The 7,276-nt window shown below is 34.0% G+C and overlaps 1 long non-coding RNA gene across 2 annotated transcripts; it reads left to right on the top strand.

Moving 5' to 3' along the window:
* Positions 1-590: 590 nt before the first annotated feature.
* Positions 591-5,677, top strand: LOC111013447 (uncharacterized). Of its 2 annotated transcripts, XR_015789407.1 has the most exons (4): positions 591-1,111; positions 1,199-4,289; positions 5,368-5,416; positions 5,504-5,677. It is a non-coding gene; the product is annotated as an uncharacterized LOC111013447 (long non-coding RNA). The 2 variants fall into 2 exon arrangements; XR_002601675.2 differs by lacking the exons at positions 5,368-5,416; positions 5,504-5,677 and having other exon boundaries at positions 1,199-2,987; positions 3,098-4,645.
* The last annotated feature ends 1,599 nt before the right edge of the window (positions 5,678-7,276 follow it).

Raw genomic sequence — 7,276 nt, 5'->3', positions numbered from 1 at the left:
CAAAAATTTGAAGCAAAACTGGAAGTTCCCCATGCAACTCGAGTGGATAACGCTTTAGCAATGGGGTGGTGCTATGCACTGCCAGGACTGTAGAAACCCGAGAGTTCCAACCTATTGTAGAGGGGGTAGCGCCTACGCGCCGAGAGTTTATTTTTTTATTTTTATTTTTTTGCTTTTGTTTGATTTCTTATAAGATTCCAAAAACCAGTCTATTTTGCTTTTTAATTATTTTGTATTTTGATCGTATATTTAATTAGTTACGTATGTTGCATAAAGTATGTCATATAGTTTTAAAATCCCACCATAGGATAAATGCATTGTAACTCGCCGCATTACTCAGGTTAGATTAAATTATTTGATTTTTTTACCTTATTTTTACTGAGGTTTAGTCCAAAATTATTTTAAATTATTTAATTTTTTTACCTTATTCTATTTTGGGATGTCGTGGTACTGTTGTGAGTTTTATATTTTAATTAATGAAGTATTTGTTTTCGACTTTTATCGTGGGCCATTAGGCTGGAAAGGAAACGACTAAACTTAGTATTGTTGGAATATTAGAAATTCTAATTATTTAAACCCATGACCTTCTTTTACAAAATTTGGGTAATTGGGCTTTTAATTCAGAACATAGAGGAGAGGAAAAGAAGCCCTAGAAATCCTTTCCCCTTCTCCACCCCCACTCTCGTGTTCTCCTTCTCCCAATCGCCCAGCCGCACCACGCCTCTACTCGACGATTGGTGACCTTTTCCTATCGTGGCACATCATCATTTTCCACGGACAGTAGCAGGCGGCGTGCGTTTTGGTTCGTGGCAATAGTGGGTAGTGTTTCTACTACGATTTGCGGCATTCCGGGGCGTTTTACCGGCGGCAAAGTTCCTTACGATCCATGTTCAGCTTTTCGTGGAGGCCGATAACCTCGGGTGTGGATTCCCTATGGCGCACAACAGTGTCGATATCAATCGGTGTACTTTCCTTGTTGCAAAATAATGCTTACAGTAGCATTTTGTGGTGTTTGGCACCTACCCCATGATCGTTTGAAGCCGATTTACGCAACCCACACCCATTCGAGTTTGATCCAAGTTACCCACACCTAAACGAAGTTTGCTTTGCGGTAACAGACTTTTTAAAACCTCCTTATAATCGATTTCGATGGCTGGAATTTCGTTTTGATTGCTGTTTTTTGTCTTTTGTTGCCTAGGTGTTGAGTCGACACGAGGTTAGGAGCGTAGCAGTGTGTAAGTAGTATCAGGGGTGGGTGTGTGCATTGTGGTGTGCTATTGGGATGGTTTATTGTTGTATTCTATTACAATCGTGTATCATTTGCATGCATAATTGTGTGTCATGGTTTGAGAATTTCTGATTGGTACTAATGGGTTTGCATCTGCTGTGCTCCTATATATTATGTAAATGTTTTGTGTCATGATCATGGTTGTAGTTGGGAGCTTCTGGTTTATATGGTTGGAAGTGGTTATGTTGAGTGAATGAAAGCATATTCTAAATTTTGGATGCATGTGTTAGCTTTGCGCTTATTGGGACATGATAATTGTTGAGTTAGGAGATGTGTATTTATTGGTTTGAGAACTGTGAGTTTACTTTTCTCCTTGTATGAATGAAAAGCATGTGGGAAGAAAAATTGTGTTGTGGACGGATGTGTAAATGGCTTGTTGATGCCCTTAAGAGGTTGGTTGTGATTTGTCTGAAGTGATAGAACATGCTAGTTGTTTTGTTTCTTGTGATTCGTCTGAAGTGATAGACCTGACTAGTGGTTTTGTTATTGGAAGACAGTATGGTGAGTGACTTAAAGGTCATGGGAAAAAAAATCTTAACAGGAGACTAAGAGTTGAACGTGTGGTTTACCCTGACATGGAAGGGAATGGAGAAATGCATAGCTACGGTGGCAATGGTGGGGCTGATACGTCCCTACTGGGTGTCGAGGCTCCGAGTGTAAAAGGTTAGAGGTCGGTAGGCCAGTCTTGTTAGAGATGAGTGTCGAGGATATGGGTACGAAAGGTCGGGAGTTGGTACGATGAGTCTATTTGATGAGTAGTATTGGGTTTTGACGTGGTGACGGTCAAAGACCAATATGCATAGTAGACATCGAGGCCATGGGTACAAAAGTTAAAGGTCGATGCACAGTTCAAGGCCTCGGGTATAAAGGTCAAAGTCGAATGCCAAACTTCTATAGAGGAGTGTCGGGGCCTTGGGTACAAAAGGGCAAGGACCGATACGATTCAAATAGTTAGACTTGGAGGACTAACATAATGTGATGGGTTAGAAGTAGCTTGGAGGAACTAAAGATCAACGAGCTTTGTGGTGGAAGTTCCGTGAGTTTTGCTACTTGGTGCATGTGTGTGTGCTGTTAAACGTGGTTTGTGATAAGAGTAAACTTTGTTTGTAGTAGATTAGCTAATAGCATTGACCCCTGCATGTAAATCTTACATTTTTCTATTTGCCACTAAAGTATGAAGTAGAGAGGTTGTTTTTAATTGATAGTCTATTTGTTTTGAAACCAAACACCACACCAAATCATATTTTAATAAAAGTCCATAGAGGTATGAACTTGTAATACTTTTTTCATGTATTACTCGTGGCATTGTGTCACTACAACAAATAATACTTTATAACATTAAATTATAGCATTAGGCCCTTTATAGCTATTAAAAATTAGGTGGGCAAATTAAAAAAAAAGCGGTAAAATAAATCTGGTGCGCGGCTAAGATTACGGAAAAGAAAACGCTGTTTACATTACGGAAAAAAGGCTCACTCTCTGTACTCGCTAAACCCTAGCCTTCGACGTACGCCTTATTCGCCTCTGCCTCACCGCAACTGCAATCGCCGCCATCTTCAACCTACTCGTCAGGACCGGAAAGCTTCGCCTTCGACGCTGGCGGCGGCAGGCCTTACATCGGAGTCTCCGACAGACAGATTATCAAATGGCTGCAGGAGAAATGGAGGTGGATCGATTCCGTCGTCACCTCTCCCAATAGGTAATTTCGAGGATTTTTAATTATTTATGCTTATTTTCTAGTTTATTAATCAAATGCATGATGAGTTTGTTATCGAACTGTGCAAACGTTCGTTTTCTTTGGATTGGTAGCGAAAAAACGCAGAGGCGACTGAGCGAGGTCTGTGTTCGTTCTCCTTTTGTTCGTTTTCTTTTGCTTTGTCATGGTTAATATTTTCTTGGCAGAAACTTGAATATGTAACGTAATGTGATTTTGAATTTGAATAACAGCATCAAGTATAGTCACCTGTTAAGAAATAAAAGGAAACGAGAAATTAAGTATAGCCACGGTTAAGAAAGAAAAGGAAATGAGAAATTGTTAATATATTGTCATGTGGTGAAAAAATAAAAGGATGAAAAAGGATCTGAAGACAAATAAAAAGCTTAAATGAAGGATTATGGTGTAAGAAAATGAGTAAAAATAGCATTGAGGTATTAAAAAAAAACTAAAAAGAAAAAGAAAAAATAACTATGGACTTCATTGAGGTTAAAAAATCGCTTCTGTAATTCTTTGTTTGTACTTTTCTATTTTTCATATGCTTTTCTAGCTCGTATTGGCTAGAGCTTTCCTTTTTTGTATTTCCCTCATGTATTCTTCCATTTGTTTTATGTGAAAGTTGTTTCTCATGTATATAAAAAGAGTTAAAAAAAAGTGTGAGCTTGTGTGAGGTTGCTTCAACTGATATACTCGATGCTGAAGTTAGTTTGTTGAGCATTAGAGCCTAAACATTACCCTTTAAAATGGGATTAGTCTCTCTAGGCTAATTATTTACTTTTGTCTTCAATGGTCATCAATCCATGAAGTTTCCAAATTCAAGTTTTTTAAAACTGATGATCATAATTGTTTCATTGATCTTTAAAAAAAAAATCTGCAGAGGTCTCTTTGTTGTATTCCCCTTTCAAAATTTAATTCTTTTTCTCTAATCAAGGAATAGTGTGATCGATGGTTCCAATTTACTTTTGTCTTCAATGTTTGCTTTCATGATCGTTGAGATTTTGGTCTTGAAATTCAGTTCTACTTTTGTACTGCGGTGATCACATATATGGGATTGATGTGTTTCTAAATTGTCAGTTTAACCTGATTTCCTTGGATTATTTTCCTTCTTAATGCCAAACTTTTTGTTGTTTTTTTGGTTTGATTTTGTTTGTCGAGGCTAATTGATCTGCACCATTGTACCTAGTACCCAACATTAGAGGAGTTGAGTATTGAAAAACAAAATTCGAGGCATTTGATTTGCGAGGACATCAAATTGTTTATAGAGTCAAGAAGGATTACTTTGCGAAGGTAATGAAATTGTTGGATTCTTAATTAGAATGACAAGTTTGGATTATAAATTTTGTGTCTGTGATGAAGTGAATTAAGATATTGGAACTCTTTTGTATCATTCCTAAAGTAAACAACATCTCTGTAATAGTAGTTAGCATCTTGGTTTGGTCTTAACCTAAATATGGATGTCTTTGGTCTCATGTTTTATTATGTTGGCTAAGGGTTCTCTACGTTGAATGGTTTTGATCTGAATGTGTCTAGTTTGTTATTACTTATTAGTTTGTGCTCATGTTTTGTAACTATTATTTGTAATAATGGATAATGTTTGAGATTTTGGTTTAATTTTAGATTGTAATGGTGGTTTCATGTGTGGATATGGGATAGTTATAAGTTTTGTGTTTATTTGGTTTTCTCTTTTTCCTTTGCAATTATTGTTGGAATGAGTTGAGACTTGGATAGGGAAATGCAAGTTGGAAAGAGATATATGGGACCTCTTTTGTGAGAAAAAAAAAACAGAAATGAACAAAACAAGCTTCATTTTGGTATAATCAATATTATTACTTCTCTCACTTGTTTTTACTTTAATTCTTAGACATTGGATACAAATTTTATGTTCTTTAGAATATATGGGTTGGCCTAAAAGTTATTTGAAGCGATATGAATTTAGGAGTTGAAGCAAATCTTTCTTTGTTAAGATTAGAGTCTCTTACTTCTAATTGATTGAAGTGTCATGCTTAGCTTGGATTATAGAGTGAATGATGCTTGTGGGTGGTTAGATCAATTAAACACTCATTGGCAAAAGGAGCTTGTTCATAGTATAACCTTTACTTCGAAATAAATCATTCATCTTATAAAGTTCATATACTACTATTTTTGAATGTAATTGTTTCATTCTCTTCAAGAACCATAAGCTTGTACAGAATGATATACAAAATATCATTTCTCCTATATTATTCTCCATGGTAGACACTTTAAAATAAGTTTGATGACTTGTGCCTCAAACCTTAATCTCAAAACCAAATTCTCTAGATTTAGTTGATTATCTAGTTAGTTGTTATGTAAACTAATTAAGCAATTAAACATTCTCCCCTTGTAGCAATTTTGTTTGGAAGAATGTTTGATAAAGATTGGATTCATTTGAACAGGTATGAGTATGTCAAATATTAATTATTAGTAATAGCTTAAACAAATTGGTTATACTAATTTGTTGAGTTTTATTTTTTAATTTATAGAGCTACTGATGAATACTTGCGGGGTGCATGAAACTTTGTCGAACAAGTGAAAAGTAAGTTGGATGGGGTGGACAAAATATTATGTCCCTACAAGATATATAGGAACATGAATCACCAAACCTTTGATTCTGTGTATGAACATTTGGTTATTAAAGGTATGGATTTGACTTATTAGATTTGGTATCATCATGGTGAAGAATTGCCTTCAATTGGATGCCAATATTTGTTTAATGGTTTTTGCAAAGTTAAAAGAAGTTTGTCACGTCACTTTTTGACAGTTATTAAAAATTAATAATAACATAATTATGTAATATTTAATAGATAATTACAAGAAAACACTATAAAAAGTCAGAAACTTTCCATAGTGTTTGAAAAAATGTTATGAAATCTTTATAATAGCATAAAAACGATGCTATATAAAATGCTATGGAATATCAACTCTAGCGTACACGACAAGCTATAAAACGTCTTTTATAGCGTTTTTTTAAAAGCTATATAAAATTTATAATAGCATTTTCATCAAACACTATAGAAAGAATTTATAACATTGAAAATATGCAATTAGAATTGAACTTTCTATAACGTTGATCATAGCATGAAAAAAACGCTATAGAAAGTCTCAGACTTTTAATAACATCGCCTACAACCGCGTCTCAAAAACGCTTTAAAAAGTCTATGATAGCGTTTGTTCGATGCTATCGTATGTGATATTTGTTGTAGTGTGCGCTTGCACGCAACCTCTAATCTATTAAAGTAGATGTTCAACACTCATTCAACATCTTCGTAAACATTCTTTAATTTCTACTATTTCGTAACATCATTCATGCAAAAAATGATGACAAGGATAGACCATTTATAAAATTTTTATGGATTAATGCCCTCTTATCTTCTAATTGTTATATACCTAGTATTTATTGTTCGAAACATGCCCAAGTATTTATTGATAAATATGCAGTACATATTGAAACCACTATTAGTTTACTTACTATTACTAATCCATATACCTGGTCTTTATTTTTCATACCAATATTTATTTGCTTATTTACAAATATATACAATATTATTTCTCTTTCATATCGTTATTATGTTGTTTGCTGATTTTTATATTAATATAGCTAATTATTACAATGTTGCTAATATATACCTCATATATATCAATTTTTTTTAAAATTTTTTTTTATGTTTATGGATAGTACATCAATTCATATGTTAATGTTATATTATGGACAATGAAAAGATAGTTACACAAATTAATAAAGTTATCGAAATAATGTGTGATGATGGAATGTCGTATATGATCAGTTGGTTGACATTGTCATGCATTAGTTTGGTCTATTAGATAATTTGATTCCCCACATTTCTCCAAACAACGAGCCAAAAATTAGACGCATTTGATATCCCTCACTCTAGTATCCTAAATAGGTATTATGTATTTTCTCATTGATTATCATTAAAGCACATTATTACTAAGTATGATTTTATGAGCTCATAAACTCTACTATTCGTGCAATATTAAACAAAAACTATACCCCAATCAATTATACTCAATACATATCTCTAAAATCATATGCCCAAAACATATACATAAACATACAAAATCATAACCCTAAACCCAATGCATAACTCTAAAATCATATCCTTAAAACATATTGTGACTCTTATGTAATCTTACACGCGTAATAATACCCAATAAGAAACTCTAGTTTCATACCCGAACAATACCAAATTATTAACTCATATATCAAATAGTACGAAAAATAATAAGAACAAATA

This window comes from Momordica charantia (genome assembly GCF_013281855.1).
Source record: "Momordica charantia cultivar OHB3-1 chromosome 2 unlocalized genomic scaffold, Mcharantia_2.0 BLBB01000002.1, whole genome shotgun sequence".
NCBI lineage: Eukaryota > Viridiplantae > Streptophyta > Magnoliopsida > Cucurbitales > Cucurbitaceae > Momordica > Momordica charantia.
The sequence above is the reverse complement of the archived record's forward strand: the minus strand, read 5'-3'. Positions and strand labels throughout refer to the sequence as shown.